This window comes from Rhinopithecus roxellana, chromosome 21, assembly GCF_007565055.1.
Source record: "Rhinopithecus roxellana isolate Shanxi Qingling chromosome 21, ASM756505v1, whole genome shotgun sequence".
Taxonomy (NCBI): domain Eukaryota; kingdom Metazoa; phylum Chordata; class Mammalia; order Primates; family Cercopithecidae; genus Rhinopithecus; species Rhinopithecus roxellana.
In genome coordinates, this window is record NC_044569.1 from 48482279 (window position 1) to 48501276 (window position 18998).

Consider the following 18998-nt stretch of genomic DNA (forward strand, 5'->3'; position numbering starts at 1 on the left):
AGAAAAGAATATCTAGTATTTGTATAGTACTTTATAGAGTATACTGGCACATATTGACTATATAATGGGAATAACAGTGCTGTCTGTTCCATAGGGTCATTTTGGGAAATGGCAAATAGAAAACATGGTATGGCATGGCAAATAGAAAACAATCCATAATGTGAACTGTTATTACTACAGTAATGTCAACATTCCTGTAAGGGCAGAATCATCATCACCTATATATTTTAGATAAGGAAACTGGCTGGGAGAGGTGAAGTAATTGATCTAAGACATCAATGTGGAAACCTCAGCTCATTTGACTTCAAATTCCATAGTTTTGGCACTGCCTCATATTGCTAGTCTTTTCTGTGGGACCTGTCCTTTCCCACAACATTCAACATTGCAGGCAGGGCTAGCCCTGCCAGCTGCCTCCATCAAAAGTTATTTTCCTATTTCTCAACTCTCCAGAATCCCACACGAAATTGCTTGACTTTGGGATGGTTATTCAGCTGCAATTAACAGGGGCCTTAATAAAGTTAAGCCGCCGGAACAAGCGGTGTAGCGTGAGAGAGGGCTCTAGCACCTGGCAGGTGAGGTTTTTGCACTTCTCTCTCTCTCTTTTTTTTTTTTTTTTTGTTTGATAAGAGTCGAGCTCTGTCGCAAGGCTGGAGTGCAGTGGCGCGATCTCGACTCACTGCAACCTCTGCCTCTAGGGTTCAAACGATTCTCCTGCCTAGCCAGCTAATTTTTGTATTTTTAGTAGAGAAGGGGTTTCACCATGTTGGCCGGGATGGTCTCGATCTCCTGACCTCATGATCCGTCCACCTCGGCCTCCCAAAGTGCAGGGATTACAGGCGTGAGCCACCGCGCCCGGCCGTTTTTGTGCTTCTCGATTTCGCCACGTGGCCTTGGTAGCCCAGGAGGCTCTAGGAGGGCGGAGGCACGAGTAACACCCAAAGGACTACAGTTTCCAGAAGCCCGCGCGCGCCCCGTGCCACGTGACCGCCTGGCTGGCGCGCGCGCCTCGGGGTTCGGTCCCCAGCCGCGTTCTCGGTCGCTTCCCTCTTCCCTCGCGGACTCCCGGCCTCCGCACCGACGCGGCCCGGGCTGGAGCCGAGCCGGGGCCGAGCTGCAGGCCGAGCCGGAGCCGGATTCTTACCCGCAGAGACGTGGAAACATGGAGGCCTGAGCCGGCGTGCGCCACCTGAGGCTGCGGCGGCGACGGCGACTTCTCCTGACCCCTCTGCCACCCGCCCGTCAGTCCGTGGGTCCGTGGAGCTGGAGCGTATCCCCCCGCCGGCTGAGACAGGTGGGCTGTGGCGCCGCCCCAGTCAGCGCGGCCCGGCCTGAAAGCCCGACTGCTCCTGGCCTCCTGTCAGAGCGGGTCAGGGGCCACCCTCCCCTCCCCGGCCAGCGCCCGGAGGCGAGGGGCAGCGTGGCGGCGGCCAAGGGACCCTCCTTTCCCTGCCCGCGGGCTCCTGGGCCACCCCGGGGGGGCTGTGGTGACAGCGGACGGACCTCTGTCCGAGTCTGCTGTTGGGAGTTGGGGGGATACCGAAGGCCAAGTCGGTGCTTCCGGAGATGGGGCGGTGTTGGTCTGACAAATGGGCGTGTGATGGGCAGGGTGAGCAATAGTTGTGAGTTTTTCTATCTTGTTTTTACATTCATAGTTTATTGAGATATAATTAACATGTCAGAAAATTAACCCTTTAAAAGTACAACTCAGTGGCTTTTAGTATATTCAGAGTTGAGCAGCCATCACCACCGTTAAATCCAGAGCATTTTTATCACCCCCAACAAAGAAGCTCGCACCCATTAGTAGTCTCTCCTCCCTCTCTCCCCTACACTATTGATCTACTTTCAGTTTCCGTGGATTTGCCTGAGCAATTGTGTTTTGACTGAAAAGTGAAAGGGTGGGTGTTTGTGAACTGGGGGCAGTAGTGGGGTTTGAGGGTACTGGTGTGGTAAAGCTGATTGGATAAAGCTGTTCTCTGCTGAACAGGGGCAGAGAAGTGATGGGATGATTGTAATTGGCCAGCAAAGCGGGTACCCAGGATAGACTGATTAGGGGGCACAGATGGAGTGAGATCGTTGAAAGAGGAGAGGGGAAGTTGGAGAGAGGGGTGTGTAGAGCAAGGGCGATGTGCTGAAGGATGAAAACTTGGAGGGTGGAGGCGGTGGAGAGGAATGTACCGTCCACCAGAGGAACTCAGGTGCTTAGGCTGATGAGTTGAGGGCTCAAGAGAAGAATGAGGTGGCAGGGAAGAGAATCTATAGGAATGGGTGAATGGTTGCTGCAGAGGATGAAATTTATGAATATATGGATTTCTGGAGTGATTATCCTGCTTTGAAGTTTTATTTTAGATAATCCTCTCAGCAATTCAGAGATAGACCGGACGAGTATGAATATTCCCATTCTGTAAATGAAGAACTAGTCTTTAGAGGTTAGGTGTCTGGCTTAAGCTCATAAACTGAGTACACAGGGCAAAATGAGTTGGAATATTGATGAAACAATCAGTCACAAGTGGATTAAATGGCAGAGAACTGAGTTGGGGCAATGTTAATAGGAAGGAGATTCAGCTATTAAGAAGTCTGTGTTGTTATGACATATAGTTCAAGGAGTTTTTATGTTTTTGCACTTTTTAACCATAGAAAAGTTCACACAGTGAAATAAAGGGTCCTCCCATGTACCCATTACCCAGTTTCAACAATTAACTCATGCCAATTTAGTTTCATCTGTGTACCTATCTATTCCTATCCCTACTCACAGTTATTTTAAAGCAAATCATAGGCATTCAATTTCATCTGTAAATATTTCAATATATATCTGTAGAAGATTGAATTGCTTTTTTTTGTTGTTGGTGGGAGGCAGAATCTCGCTCTGCTGTTCAGGCTGGAGTACGGTGGCGTGATCCCGGCTCACTGCAACCTCTGCCTCCTGGGTTCAAGCAATTCTCCTGCCTCAGCCTCCTGAGTAGCTGGGATTACAGGCACGTGCTACCATGTCTGGCTAATTTTTTGTATTTTTAGTAGAGACAGGGGTCTCATCATGTTGCCCAGGCTGGTCATGAACTCCTGAGTTCAGGCATTCTGCCCATCCCAAAGAGCTGGGATTACAGGGCTTAGCCACAGCACCTGGCCTGCTCTCTGTTTTTAATAGGCCCACAATACCATTATCACACATAAAAATTAATAGTAAGTTTTTAATATCTAGAAAGATTTACTGTACTTTAAAAAAAGTGTGGTAATCCATTTGATACAAGGAGGATAAACAGTGCAAATGCTTTTATGTTTGACTCTGAAAAATGTGGCATAATTATCTCCTGATTTTTCCATTAGATCCTGCCATCCTGATTGTTCCATTTTTTTTTAATTAATATAGCTTATTTTTCTACAAAAAGTTTGAAGAATTGTCACTTTGGCTGGCTTTTTAATGAGTGGAGGGGAGGAGAGAAATAGAAGTGAAATCTGTTACAACATGTACAAATGGCTCTTTCTTATATTGCTCCAAATATTTGGGCAATTGGTTATGCTTTTCTTTTCTAGATAATTTCACATATTGTTAGAAGTTGTTTAATGTTATGTATCAGTTTTCTATGATTGCTGTAACATAACATGTTACCACAAATTTAGTGGCTTAAAACAATGCTTTTATTATTATAGTTCTGTAGGTTAGAAGTCAAAATGGGTCTCACTGACTGTCAGCAAGGCTGTGTTCTTTTCTGGAGGTTTCTAGGGGGATATCTATGCCTCTTCCAGCTTCTAGAGGCTGCCACTTTCCTTGGCTTGTGGCGCACTTCCTCTATCTTCAAAGCCACCAGTGTTGCATCTCTCTGATCATACTTCCATCCGCAAGTCTCTGACCACACGTGGGAAAAGTTCTCTGCTTTTAAGGACCCATGTAATTAGATCAGGCCCACTTGGCTAATTCAGGATAATCCCCCTTGAGGTTCTTAATTTAATCATGCTTGCAAAGTCCCTTTTCCCAGCAACATAATCACGGCTTCCATGGTTAGTATGTGGACATCTTTGGAGGCTGTTATTCTGCCTACCACAATGTGTTTTGGAATATTTTGCTGAGACTTAAGAAAGTAGGTGATTTCTTTTGCTGCTGTACATGCAATGAGAGGGCCGTCTTTCACTTAGGATTATAGATAATGGGAATGGTTAGATCTAGAGAAGACTGTTTCCTTTTAGTGAAATATGGGAAATACCTGTGACACTTGTAGTATAGGCTTTGGTAAAATGAGACCTTTAAAAATGATTAAGTATAAAAGCAAATACAGCTCCATGTAAAGTTTTCCTATATTTCGTTTTGGTCTCTTTTTCATATTCATGTCTTAAAAACATAGTATATGTGTGTGATCAGAGGGCTAACCTGATACTTTACACAGGACACACTGGGGGCAATGATGGTTCCCATGCCCAGGGTGAGAAGGCAGGGACTCTCTGTCCTAGCGGGAGATAAAGGCACCCCCATTTCAGCAGCAAAAGAAGACTCCTAATGAAAGTGAGAGAACATCTTCAGGCAGAATGAACTCCTGTGAGATCTGGACTTGAAGCAGCCCCTTGTCAAGTTCTTCTGTGACTCAGTTGGGCATGGTAGAGTGCTGTGGGCCTAACAGAGCAGAGTGATAAAACAGCCATTGCTGCTTTTCCTTTCTCCGGACAGAGAGAAGACTAATCTTAGAGATGGAAAGGATTTCTGGAAGTCCTCCAGTTTGGGATCCTGTTTCCTGGTGTGTTTCACTTTCCTACTTAGCTGTCAAAGTTTTGACTGTCTCTAGGTGTGAAGATTCTGGCTTTCTGGTGGTGGTGCATCATGTATCAGGAAATGTGATGGGACTTATTAAATATCTGCTCTTGCCTTTAAGCATTTTTTTTTTCTAGTAAAGTTTTTAGCAGAGCTTAATGCTTTGAACTTTGCTTGTAAACAGTTTGTAAGTTATCCTCACATTACTTAATTCTAGACAAAATGAACTAGTGGGGCTGGGAACAACTTTACATATCGGTCTTATTTAGTAAAAGTTTTTGTTTTTTTCATTTACTTAAGGAAGTTTGATTAGTGATTTTTGATATCTTCTCTGATTTTAATCACATTCTTTAAAAATGCAGAAAACGAAAGTGGCTGAAACTTTCCAATAAGGACATTGGAATAATTATGTTTAAAAAGCTTATCTTTTCTTTTATTGCTCAGTCTTTTGGGCATTTAAAACCTTTTGTCCATCATATGATTGATGATAAATTGTTAGGTTGAGTCAGTCACTGAATCTTGACAATTCTTCCTTCAAAATATGTCATGCAACCCTCCACCCAGAATACTTTGAAAGCCCTACCTGTATCAGTTAGGATTAGGTTTGGCTACGAATAACAGAGACCTGAAAAATAATAGCTTAAACATGTGACTAGTTTGTTTCTTTTGTAAAAGAAGTCCAGAGGTGGACAATTAAAGGCTGGTTTGGCAGCTCTGCTGTCATCAGGAATCCAGCCTCCTTGCAGTTTCTTACACTGTTAACCCTAAAGTATGGCCCTTGACTTCTGGGTCCAAGACGGTTGCTGGAGTTCGAGCTAAAATTTCCATGTTGCAAATAGCAGGATGGAGGAAGGGATAAAGAAGTGACTGTCCACTCTTAGAGACTTAAATGTATTTTAGTTGAACAGGAATATGCCTAGTCAAAAAATTGGAGTTCTATTCCTAAAAGGAAGGGAGGACTGGAGATTGGGTAGGGAACTAGTATTTTTTGCTATTCTTTTTTCTATTTTTTTTGGAGACACTCTGACCCTGTTGCCCAGGCTGGAATGCAATGGTGGGATCTTGGCTCACTGCAACCTCTACCTTCCAGGTTCAAGTGATTCTCCTGCCTCAGCCTCCTGAATAGCTGGGATTACAGGCATGCGCCACCATGCCTGGCTAATTTTTGTATTGTTTTTATTAGAGTTGAGGTTTCACCATTTTGCCCAGACTGGTCTCGAACTTCTGACCTCAGGTGATCCACCCACCTCAGCCTCCCAAAGTGCCGGGATTATAGACAGGAGCCACTGCGCCTGGCTTCTGCTCTTCTTTATAATTAGTTTCTCTGTCTGGACCCAGACTAACCTACATACTTTTTGAAACTCTAGGTTTGAATCCTAGTTCTGTCATTTATTTGCTTTGGCATGTTAACCTTTTTGAGCTTCAGTTTTCTCATCTGTAAAATGGGACTAATATATACTTTATATGTTTGTTAGGGAATTAAATGAAAATACCTCTATGTATCTAGCAAAATATACACTATAACTATTAGTTGTTTTTCATTCTCTTCCTTTAGGTTTCTCGACTTGGATATCTGAATGAATGGTGTAAAAAGATGAGAACTGGAGATGGACAAGGGGAAGGATATATATTAAGTTCAGTATTGAGCATGTGGAGTTTGAGGTGCCCGTGGGACACCAGATGGCAATAGATGTTAGGCACTTAAACAGGCCTGGCACTCAAAAGACAGTTCTGACTAGACATAGATATTTTGTATTGTCAGTGTATAGGGGTAGAGTTTATCAGTCTGGAAGTCTTAGGGAGGATGTATGCAATTGTACAGTTACTATGTGCAGAGTAAGAAAGCATGCCCTTTAGTGAGTCTTTGTGTAAAGCGTCAAGCCTCAGCTTACTTTCTGGCCTCTTCTTTGTTTATTATTTTTATTATTTATTTATTTATTTTGTGGGTTAAGGAGTGGAAAGTTTAATAGAAGAAAGGAGAGAGGAGAGCAGCTCCTTGAGAGAGAGAGAGAGACCTCCGAAAAAGAGGGGAGGCCATGGACTACAGCAGATTTTATATGGAGAAGGTGGTGTCTGATTTACATAGGGCTCACAGATTGGTTCGATCGTGTATGTCGTCTACAGAGTGTGTGGGGAAGGCTGGTTGCCTCTACCTAATCCTATGCAATGGGCTTGCCAGTTGATTGGCGCCATCCTATCTGCTCCTTACAGTACATGTGGCTGGCAGAGAAGAGAAGGTGGAGCCGCCATTTTGAAAATGTCTAGTCCTTCGTTCCTGCAGGCATTCTCCTGTGCAAGCTCCCGGCTTACAGGCTTACATTGTTAGAAAATGATTTGGGGCTGCTTTTCATTAAAAAGAAAAGTCTTACTAAGGACTCCCATGCCTTTGCTATCTGCCTAAGTAATTTCATTGTTAACTTCTGTATCATCATTCCCTGTTCTGGAGTGGCAACCCTAACTGCTGTTAAGTAATTCCTTGTTAACTCCTGTATCATCATTCCCCGCTCTGGAGTGACCCTAACTGCTGTTAAGTAAGTCCTTGTTAACTCCTGTATCATCATTCCCCGCTCTGGAGTGACCCTAACTGCTGTTAAGTAATTCCTTGTTAACTCCTGTATCATCATTCCCCGCTCTGGAGTGACCCTAACTGCTGTTAAGTAAGTCCTTGTTAACTCCTGTATCATCATTCCCCGCTCTGGAGTGACCCTAACTGCTGTTAAGTAAGTCCTTGTTAACTCCTGTATCATCATTCCCCGCTCTGGAGTGACCCTAACTGCTGTTAAGTAAGTCCTTGTTAACTCCTGTATCATCATTCCCCGCTCTGGAGTGACCCTAACTGCTGTTAAGTAAGTCCTTGTTAACTCCTGTATCATCATTCCCTGCTCTGGAGTGACCCTAACTGCTGTTAAGTAAGTCCTTGTTAACTCCTGTATCATCATTCCCCGCTCTGGAGTGACCCTAACTGCTGTTAAGTAAGTCCTTGTTAACTCCTGTATCATCATTCCCCGCTCTGGAGTGACCCTAACTGCTGTTAAGTAAGTCCTTGTTAACTCTTGTATCATCATTCCCCGCTCTGGAGTGACCCTAACTGCTGTTAAGTAAGTCCTTGTTAACTCCTGTATCATCATTCCCTGCTCTGGAGTGGCAACCCTAACTGCTGTTAGTGGGTGTTGGGTGATGACTCTTTGTGGCTACTTCCTGCTGAAAAGGGGCGTCATGTGGGGAACAGCAGCTAGGGCTCCTCCTGGGGTCAATCTAAGGGTCCTTGGAAGAAAGGCATGTCCGTGTGTGGTTCTGTCTGCAGCACCGTTTGGAGTTTGATGCTGTGGCTATTTTGGTGGGTTGTAACACTGGTTTGCCTCCACCAGATGTTGCTGAAACGTTAATATAAAAGTAACATTCTGGCCGGACTCGGTGGCTCAAGCCTGTAATCCCAGCACTTTGGGAGGCCGAGACGGGCGGATCACGAGGTCAGGAGATCGAGACCATCCTGGCTAACACGGTGAAACCCCGTCTCTACTAAAAAATACAAAAAACTAGCCAGGTGACGTGGCAGGCGCCTGTAGTCCCAGCTACTCCGGAGGCAGAGGCAGGAGAATGGTATAAACCCGGGAGGCGGAGCTTGTAGTGAGCTGAGATCCAGCCACTGCACTACAGCCTGGGCGACAGAGCAAGACTCCGTCTCAAAATAAATAAATAAATAAATAAATAAATAAATAAATAAAATAAAATAAAAGTAACGTTCCTTTTAGGATAAGTGGCATTGGATTTGGGTGGCTGGAGTAATTTTAGTGTTAACCTTGGCTAGATCTTTCCTGCAGTTATCAATCCCTTCATGACTTCCACAGAAAATCTCTTTCCTTTATAACCTTCTTTGCATAGCCAGGGTGTGACATATTACCAAACCCAATAAGAAGTTCTAGCAAACTCGGTGATGGTAAAACTTTCATACTTCCTTTTTGTAGGTAATTATCCCTGCTATAAGGATAATAATTAAGCAAAATACTACAACAATGGAAGCTCTCTGTCCAGTATTTCAGTTAGAAGGTGCTACCATGTATAACCCTATTGCAAACAGTAGAGTGAATATAGCAGTTCCCACAAGTATGGTGTAATAGATACTTTCTATCTAAAATTTTACTTGCCAAGGTATCCAGATTTTTATGTTACCCATCCCTTTTTGTTTCTTCTAAGCTTCAGGAGATCGCCACTTGATTCACAGGAATAAGCAGGGTTACTCTAAAATGTAGGCACACAGCTTAAAAACAGTTAGTGTGACTAGGATTTAATGACAAAGGTATGATAAGCTTTGGAGCCTATTTTCTCTCTCTAGTCCTCATTTTTGGTAAAAACAAATTATGATAGGACCTGTTGTTTGTAGAATAAACGTTAGTCTTATATTTGGCCGGGTTATTTGCATAAAGTTCAGCAAGAGTAATTATTTCTACATAGTCCTTTTGGATTGGCTTTGATAGAACTCTGTTCCACAAGAAATCTCAGATAAGACTTCTTAAAGCTGAGCCCAGCCATGGGTTTGTATCCTCAAATACCTGTGAGTTGGCTGATCCTTTTCTCTTAAGGTCCCAAGATAAACTTGGAACTCCTGGACCTGTTAGAAAGTGACATTCTTCACAGACCAAAGGTTAGGAACCCTGTGCGGGGACTGTGTAGACAAGGTATGAGGCCAGTTCTTCCCATGGAACTTTTTCAGCTCTGCAAGTGGAGATTGACTCCTTAAAGGGAAGCATACACTTCCAGTCAAAGCCTTGATAAAATAACAAGTTTTTCCAGTTGTGTCCTGTTGAAAAAGAAAAATGGATTCTTATTTCACTGATGCAAACAACTATATTGCCATAAGTTAAGAGTTCTCACAGATTAGAGGAACCAAGCAGAGAGAAACAAACATGCTCCAAGTTTTGTTCACAGGAGTATACCTTACTGTATTATTAAAGACTGTAAATAGTTCAAAATAAGTTTCCTTGACCCTGAAAAGCAAACCAAGGATCAGCAATATTCCAAGCAAAAGTCAAAAATATTGCTTTAGCTTTCTGAGTGCAGTCCATTTAGTCAACTCTTGTTTCGCTTGATATTTGTCAACATTTCAGTTCTTAATGAGTCCTGTACATTCTTTCTCTCTTCCAATGTTACAATCTTCAAAGCTGTTAAAAACCTGCATTTGAGAACACTGGTTAAAAGTCCTTAATATAGCTTGATTATAAACTATCTTTTGAGAAGGAACAAAGCAAGACAACAATTGTCTGTGAATGACAAAATTTCCAGGTTATAATTAAAAACATGACTGAAAAGTTTAGTTAACCTTAATTATGATTGATAGCATATATTTAGACATTAGAATTTTAGAAATCCCATACAATTTTGGAACATATATTAGTATTCACCAAAATATAACTTAAAGAAGATTGGACATCATTTTGGCAATTCTCATGTGACTGAACACGTCAGATAATCCTGTTTACCTCTTTGGATGTTTCAGGGACCCTCTGAACAATCCAGAAAGCCAGGCATCAGGAAAGACAATTTTGAAACTTGAAGCTTGAATTTGGGATGCCTGTTAAATGTTAGAGGTTTAAAACACTTGATGTTATGAAATAGAATTCCAAATTGCTGTTATTTATTTTGCCAAAATGATGACACAAAAGGCAAAAATCTTTCATTAGCCTTTACTATTACATGAAAATCCTGTTTAAAGCCAAAATTTACCCTTGTATTAGTTTATTAAAGTTGTAAACAACCTTTTGATAAAACCTCATAGGAAACTCCATCTAATCTTAACCAATGACCATGGGGTGAAGTCTTTACAAACCCTTTACAACCCCTTTTGCTAAAGGGCAGATTAGTGTCTTAAGAGAGCCTTACTGTGCTTTTCTTTCAATGCTCAATTTAGGAAAGGACCATATAATACCTTTTTGAATTTAGTTAATGTTTACACATTTTTGTAAGATTAATTTTTGTCTTTCTATAACTTGTTAAACCTCTAGCTCTGTCTTATTAAATTTAAGATAATTCCTTATCCCTGGGCAAAATTTATATTTCCATGCTTTCTTATAATCTTTTATTAAAAAACACATTTCACTGTTTTTATAAGCCTTGCAGATAAAACCGTTTAGAGATCTCAAATACATGTTGCACTGTTAACTCTCAGCAACTTTTACTTTTGGTGAAAAACCTGGTTAGTAAGTGATTTTAATTATGTACCAGCTGTGGAGTCTAGGACCCAGACGAAGTTCGGCTTATGGGGTCCTGGGCCTGCATCCTAACCTGAGGTACCCTTTCTTTTGACAGAACCATACAGAAAGACACACAAGCACACCAAATTGGCTACAGCATAAGACCAACCTCACAAATTCTTTTTTATTAATTAAAACTTTACAGAGAATAAACAATGATCCTTATTATCCTTTTTACCAGTTTGCACAGGAAGAGATAAGCCAAATTGTTATTGGCTTATGTTATATTGTTGACTGGTTAAAAAATCTTTTATCCTTTTGCCAGCATGTTGGGCTTCTGGGTTCCCTTCCTATTAGCTCAATTCTAAGTCAAGCATTTTAAGGTTTGGGGAAATTAATTTTTCCTACTTTGGAGGAACATTATGAAAGAAGAGATAGGAACCATTGTACACTGTGAAAGAAGGAAAAACACCATAGAAAAGTCTGGGGATTCCAGTTAGGGTTGTCAAGAGGTACTGCCTGTCTTCTCATTGGGAATTGTGTTTCCCTTATTTCTTTGCCTTCCCTATCCATTTTCCCTTTTCATTTTAGGCCTACTATAGGAAACATTGCTCACCTTTGAATTTCTCTGCTGCCTGCTTTTCAGCTGTAGTTAGGGTTTGGCTTAGAAGCAACATAACATCTCTTCATGAGAGGTCAAACACCTGAGTTAAATTTTGGAAAGCTTCTGTATACCTAGCAGGGTCTTTAGAAAATTGGCCTAAGTCTCCTTTATTTGCCTAAGGTGTTGCAAAGAGAAGGGAACTTGAACGCTAGTGACATCACCTCCATTGGGCATTTCCTGTAGAGGTAAGAGTGAAAGTGGGGAGTGGGAAATTTTGGAGATGGTGGAGGTGGAAGAGCTGGTGGTATGGTTGGAGGTGGCCTTGAATAAGGGGGACTTGGAGGGCTGGGACACCCAATAACTGCCTCAGATGATTTCCCCAGAAGTTGCTTCTCTAATTTTGGGGAATTATTATCTTTGGGCCTGCTCAATGTGATTGCTAAAAGGGCTGGGTTGATTCTGTAACGCTTACAAAAGTCTAGTAAAAAGGCCATGCATGCCCTTGTGCAAAAGAAAATGAGCCGCTTTTTCTTTAAAGTTTCAGGGTCAAAGGAGTCCTTGTGCTTCAGAATGCACTCCAGGGGAGTGCAGGATGAAGATGGTACCCACTTAGAGAAGTGAGAAAAAGGTGGCCCTTTAGTCTCCTTCCTTTCGGTGTAACCCATGGTGGAGAGGAAGACAGTGGGGGCATACCCCCTTCTTTTTTCCCTCCGTGTTTCCTGGGTCCCAGGCACCTTGTTGAACGTGCTGCCCATGGTTGCCAGTGTGACCCCCAGCCATGGAACCAGAGGAACTAAGTCATTGGGTCTAGTCAAGCTCACCCAAGTGGCTCTAGTCCTCTGCCTGTTATTTCCCTTCAAGTTCCTAGACTTGTGTGACTTGCCTGGCTTCCTGAAAAATGGATCTCAAGAAAAACTACACAATAGTTGGGCAAGGCCCCTTTAATGGAGGGGGTGTGCTAGATTGAACTCTGTATCCTGCTATTATGGCCTGTGCTGAAGCATTTACCCTTAGAGAATGGTTCCAGTTAACTTCCAAACTTAAAACTCCCTTACTAATTAAGTACTACTCTAATTGGAGGCAGAATAGGTGCCTTAAAAAAAAAGTGGGAATCGAATGGCTGTTTTCCTGCTGATGAGACAGTATTGAGACTAAAATTTGGCTTTGGAGGATATTTTACCCCTAGTTGTTGAAGGCAGAAGTTTCCCAATTACAGAAGCAGCATAAAGCCTGGTTTCTAGTAGAGAGGCAGAAAAAGGGAAGAGAATTGGGAGGCTAGGGTGTTTCGGTGAAGGACTGACAATATGCTTCATGGAGAGGATTCCTATTTCACTAGGTGGCACTGTTGACCTTGAAACACCACGTACTCTCTAGCCCAAGAGCAGACAGAGACCTGGAAAATGCCATGTGCTCTCCAGACCAAGGGCAGAGAAAGAGAGAGAGGTGCTCACTGTTGAGGGGTCAGGGAGCCCTGTTCTTAGAAAATCACAAAGATGCTTCCCCTTAAGCTATATCCCCGGTTACTACGGCATTCCCTGATCTTGCCAAACAAAATTACTTCCCTGAACCGTGAAACTTCCCACACATTTCATCCACAGAGAGGATAAGAGATAATGACGGTTGCGAACAGCAAAGGAGGAAATTACAATAGGAAAGTTGAAGGCTGGGGGCACCCCATGGGGGCAGTTGGAGGCTGGGGTCCAGAACCTTTGGATAGCACCAGGGGGTAGCCCCACGCAGAAATCCTCAGTTACCCCGGGACTTCTTCCAGCCCCACATGACAGCTAAGTCCTCGATGAAAGCTCTAAAATGGAAGCTGAGAGCCTTGGAATGAAAGGACAGAGTTGGAGTTCGCTCTTCTACTTACCGTTCTGATGAATGTTGTACTTTGGTATCCCGGACGAAGCCCCCATTATGAAGTGGCTACACTGTCTGGGGTATATACCCTGGGGTTTGTTGTTGCCCACCGAGAAAGAATTGGGACACGGACACGTGGGTGGGTTAAGGAGTGTATAGTTTAATAGAAGAAAGGGGAGAGGAGAGCAGCTGCTTGAGAAAGAGAGGCGTTTGAAAAAGGTACTTTCTGGCCTCTTATGCTTCTGCTTTGATTCCTTTTCTGTTCCAGCCGTGTTAAACTTCTTTCAGGTCCTTGAATAGGCCCTACCTGTTATTTCTTAACCACAGGGCTTCACATGTGCCATTCTCTGCTTTGGAAGTTTCTGAACTCTCACATCCACCCAGGCCAACCCTTCTTGTCCTTTAGGTCTTAACTTTTTTTTTTTTTGAGATGGAGTCTTGCTCTGTCTTGCCCAGGCTGGAGTGCAGTGGCGTGATATCGGCTCGCTGCAGCCTCTAACTCCTGGGTTCAAGTGATTCTCCTGTCTCAGCCTCCCAAGTAGCTGGGATTACAGGCGCCTGCCACCACACCCGGCTAATCTTTGTGTTTTTAGTAGAGATGGAGTTTCACCATGTTGGCCAGGCTGGTCTTGAACTCCTGACCTCAGGTGATCCACCCACTTCAGCCTCCCAAAGTGCTGGCATGAACCACCGCACCCGGCCGGTCTTAACTTTTGTGGTATGACCTCTTGGAAGCTTTCCCCAAGTCTTGATTAGTTGCCATCTTAAAATTTCTTGTTGATTTATTCGTATCTCTGTATATAATTCCATTCTTCACAACTTTAACCTTGGCACTTTGTATACTGCTGGCCACATAGTGGGCAGTCAGGAATATTTACTGGCTATTGATAGGCTTCTTGTGCTTATTGTAACCATAATGCAATGTAGCTTATATATTGCTTATTTGGTTTTTCAACCCTGTACTGTTCTTTAGTATTTGCACATTGAAATGTTTATATGAATCATTGATTATGAAATAGTAAAGCTGATTCTCTCCTATTTATTTTGATATTTTTTCTACTTGAAGTAATACTTGTGTATTGTTAGAAAAGGTAAATAATAGTAAAGGCAGGTTATAAAAAATCAGCAATATCCTTACCCATCCCCACTTTTTAGTCTCATTTTCAGAGGCAGTTGCTTTTAAGAACTCTGTCTCTCTCTTTTTTTTTTTTTTTTTTGGTAGAGATGGGGTCTCGCTATGTTGCCCAGGCTGTTCTTGAACTCCTAGCCTCAAATAGTCCTCCTGCCTGGACCTCCCAAAGTGCTGGGATTACAGGCCTGAGCCACTGCACCTGGCCCTAAAAATTCTTTTAAGCTTTTTCTTTTGATACTTACCTCTGCATTTATAAATCTGCCTAAACTGCTATTTTGTGATTCATCAATTTTAGATAATACATATTAACTTCTTGTTATGGTAGGTGGGGTACTCTTCCACTTCCTTCCCCTATTTCTAAAAGCCCTTCCAGTATAGTTATATAAGAATTCTTGGTTAATTTAGTGTTTAACTTTTATATTGTTATGACTACATAAATATTGTTCACTGCTGGTAAGTACTTTACCATGTTTCCCCTTACTGCCCCCTAGTTTGCTTAGTTTTCTATGGATATATTATTAATTTTTAACAAATACTTTGAATGGCCTGTGGGATTTAGTGCCTAAGAAACTGATGTAAGGTGTTACTCTGGCTACTGCTATTGCAGTTGTTTTGTGTCCCTGTTCCAGAGGTTTCATGTCTTTTTCAGCTTTGTCAGTAAAGTAAAATCTCAGATCCCCACAGTGTCTGACCTGACAGTGTAATATCCCCCATTTTGTTTGTGCTTTCTTTTTGGAACTGTTACTATTAATATATTAAAATCTTCTAAATTATTCTTTAAATTTTCTATTTTTTCTCCTCTTGTTTTTCACTTATTTGTCTTCTTGTTCTGTATTATGGGAGTTCCCTTGACTTTTATCTTTTCTCCGTTCTAGTGAATTTTTTAATCTTATTTTAAATTTCAGGTGTCCTTTCTTGTTCTTTATTTCATTTTTTATGACATCCTACTCTTGCTTCATGAAGCAATATGTGGTTAAAAGAGAATGGTTTCTGTACCTATCCTACCTGGGTTTAAAACCTGGTGTGCCACTTTCTAGCTCTATAATCTTGGGCAAATTACTTAACCTTTCTTTGCTTTAGTTAAATCATGTAGGCTAGGAGTTGGCAGACGTTTCATGTAGGACCAGATCACAAATATTTCAGGCTTTATGAGCCAAGGGGCAAAATGAAGGATATTTTAAATTATTTAATCATTTCATTATGTAAGTACTTATATAACAAGAGAGAAAACATTTCTACAAGTTTTTTATTAATAAAACTCAATGCAATACTAATAATCATCGAGAACAATTTTTGCAATAAAGGTTTGCTAATGAGAAGAATGAGGTTTTTTTTGGAGGAGAGGGGATAACATTTGGCTTAATTGGAGTTTAAAGTTAGTGTTCTCTATCATCAAAATTGATTATAAATGTCCACCTATTAATGCTGATTTGTAATGAGATTTCATGTATTTCATCTTTGAAAATGTCTCCTTAGATACTGCCAAATACTGCTAATAGTCTGTGAACATATGGTTTTAATAGAGCATATTCATTGCTTGGAAGACATTTACAGAATTCTTTTAGACTCTTTTCTTGATATTTAACGTTTAGCAAATCATTACATTGCAGACTAATCACTTCCAATTGAGAATTAGGTAGAAGCTTCTCATTGCACAGTTAAATGGTTTTTGAATTGTGGAGTGTTCGTTTCTACTTGCGTTGAGGTATGAAAAAATACTGCTGGAAATGTTTGATTTTGAAAAATAAGTCTGCTGCATATTTGTGTGGCAGTAGAGATCTTGCTTCTTATTTTAATTTTTGGCAGCGTAGGAAGTGCATGAAGCATCTTGACATGACTTGTGACTCAGGCAATGTTAGTTGTCCTTGAAATGACTGTCTCAATATAGGTTTTGCATGTAGACCCTGTTGTCCTTCTGATTTTAGGCTGAATTCATTAACAGATGTATCAAGTCTGCAGCAACAATAGTGGTTGAGGGTGATTCTTTTCATTCAGAAAAATGTGTCTTGGCCTGGAGCTTGAAACATTTCAGTAAAACTCTGCCATTGTTAAGCCATTATATTGTTTTGTGGCAGGACGCGTCAGGATATTTCGCTTCTATTTCTTACAAAAATGTCATGAGAACAAAAGAAATTTACCTTTGGCATTACTGGTCCAATAACACATGATAGATTCAGATGTTTTCTGCAGAGTACCTGCTGATTGAGAATATGATGAATAGCCATAAGCTTTAAACACCTTACATCTCACAAGGCTTGTAAATTTGTCCAGCTAAGCCCTTTTCTGCTTCATACATATTTTTACCACTGTCAGTTGTTACACATCTTAGCAGATTCTACTTCAGGTTGTTCTAAATTAGTATTTTCTTGACTTTTTGGAACATATTCATAGATGTAATTGTTTCATACATACTGTACTTTGAGCCACTGTTTTCATGGAAAGAGTAAGATGTTAAAGATATTTTCTCTGGACACAATTCTTTGACTGCTGTAATCAAACACAATTTAATTAACTCACCGTTGGTAAATCCTTTCCTTGCTTGCTTAACAAATGAGCCATTTGGAAATTTACTTTGGTTGCAGCCTCATTTCCATTTTTAATTTTTGGCAAGACATTCTGCTCTGAGGAGGTATATCTTTTTTTTTTTTTTTTTTTTTTTTTTTTTTTGAGACGGAGTCTTGCTCTGTCACCCAGGCTGGAGTGCAGTGGCCGGATATCAGCTCACTGCAAGCTCCGCCTCCCGGGTTCACGCCATTCTCCTGCCTCAGCCTCCCGAGTAGCTGGGACTACAGGCACCCGCCAGGTCGCCCGGCTAGTTTTTTGTATTTTTAGTAGAGACGGGGTTTCACCATGTTAGCCAGGATGGTCTTGATCTCCTGACCTCGTGATCCGCCCGTCTCGGCCTCCCAAAGTGCTGGGATTACAGGCTTGAGCCGCCGCGCCCGGCCGGAGGTATATCTTTTTTAACATTTGCCCATTTTCCTCTCCATTGCTCTCATGAGTTGGGAGTGAATGCTGTGTGGCAGGGCATATTGGGATATTGTGATGAGTGCTTAGTCTAGTAATGCTTCCTATAGTGTATTTTGCTGGCACAGCTGTGATGCTTCTACATAATAAAGTATTTTGACATCTAACTAGATTTAAAAATTCTACAGTTCACTGTGACTTACAAGTGTGACATCAGAGTACTTCTGTTGTTTTGTCGTGATAGTCACTGGTAAAATAGTATGGCAATACTCATGACACTTGAAATGCTGTTGAGTATAACTGTGTCATTGAGATTTGTGGTGCACTGAGAGTATAAAGAGATGAGGGCACCACAAATGGTCTCTGTAGCAACTACCCAAGTCTGCTGTTGTATCAGGAAAACAGCTGTAGACCGTATGTACACAAATGAACATGGCTGTGTTCTTTTTTTTTTTTTTTTTCCTTTTTGTCATTCTTTAATATTTTTGAATCTAATTTTTTTTTTTTTTTAACATGGCTGTGTTCTGATGAGACTTTATTGACTCTGACATTTTCTTTTCATATGATTTACACATGTCACAAAATATTCTTTTGATTTTTTTCAACGATTTAAAAATGTGAAAATCAGGTTGGGTGCAGTGACTTTATGCCTGTAATCCCGGCACTTTGGGAGGATAATGTGGGCAGATCACCTGAGGTCAGGAGTTTGAGACTAGTATGCCCAACAAGGTGAAACCTCGTCTCTACTGAAAATACAAAAATTAGCCAGACATGGTGGCGCATGTCTGTAGTCCCAGCTACTAGGGAGGCTGAGATGAGAGGATTGCTTGAACCCAGGAGGTGAAGGTTGCAGTGAGCTGAGAGTATGCCACTGCACTCCACCCAGGGTGACAGAGTGAGACCCTTTCTGGAAAAAAAAAAAAAAAAAAAAAGTAAAAATCATTCTTTGGGCAGTACATAGGATTTAGCCCTTGGGCTGTAATTTGCCAATTTATGATTTAGGCAATGAGAAAAAAAAGTACTACGCCGTAGTTTGTGGTGAGTGTTAAATCAGTTAGTATGTGTGAAATACTTAAGATGGTGACTGGGGACATAGTAGGCGCTAAATAAATATTTGGTATTATTATTGTTACTGTTTTCATTATTATCTAAAGATATTTTAGTTTTTATTCTTTTCTTAGAATCATCTGTTTTCTATGATTCCTTTCTTTAGTTTGTTTTGGTTTCTTTTCTTTTCTTTTCTTTTTTGAGATAGGATCTTGCTCTGTTGCCCAGGCTGGAGTGCAGTGGCACAATCACAGCTCACTGCAGCCTTGACCTCTCAGGTTCAGGCAATTGTCTCACCTCAGCCTCCCAAGTAGCAGGAACTGTAGGTGTGCACCACCATGTCTGGCTAATTTGTTTATTTTTTTGTAGAGACGGGGTCTTGCTATATTGCCCAGCTTGATCTCCAAGTCCTGGGCTCAAGTGATTCTCTTGCCTTGGCTTCCCAAAGCGCTGGGATTCTAGGAGTCA

General features: G+C 41.5%; 1 protein-coding gene across 3 annotated transcripts in view; it reads left to right on the plus strand.

The window, feature by feature from the left end:
* The first annotated feature begins 892 nt into the window (after positions 1 to 892).
* DYM (dymeclin) overlaps positions 893 to 18998 on the plus strand; it is a 427792-nt gene continuing 409686 nt past the window's right edge. For 2 of the 3 annotated variants that reach the window (XM_030925870.1, XM_030925871.1), the window contains exon 1: positions 984 to 1291. The gene's annotated coding sequence lies outside the window, so the exon portion shown is untranslated. Of the gene's footprint in view, positions 1292 to 18998 lie in introns of all 3 variants that reach the window. The other variant, XM_030925872.1, reaches the window with a different exon arrangement.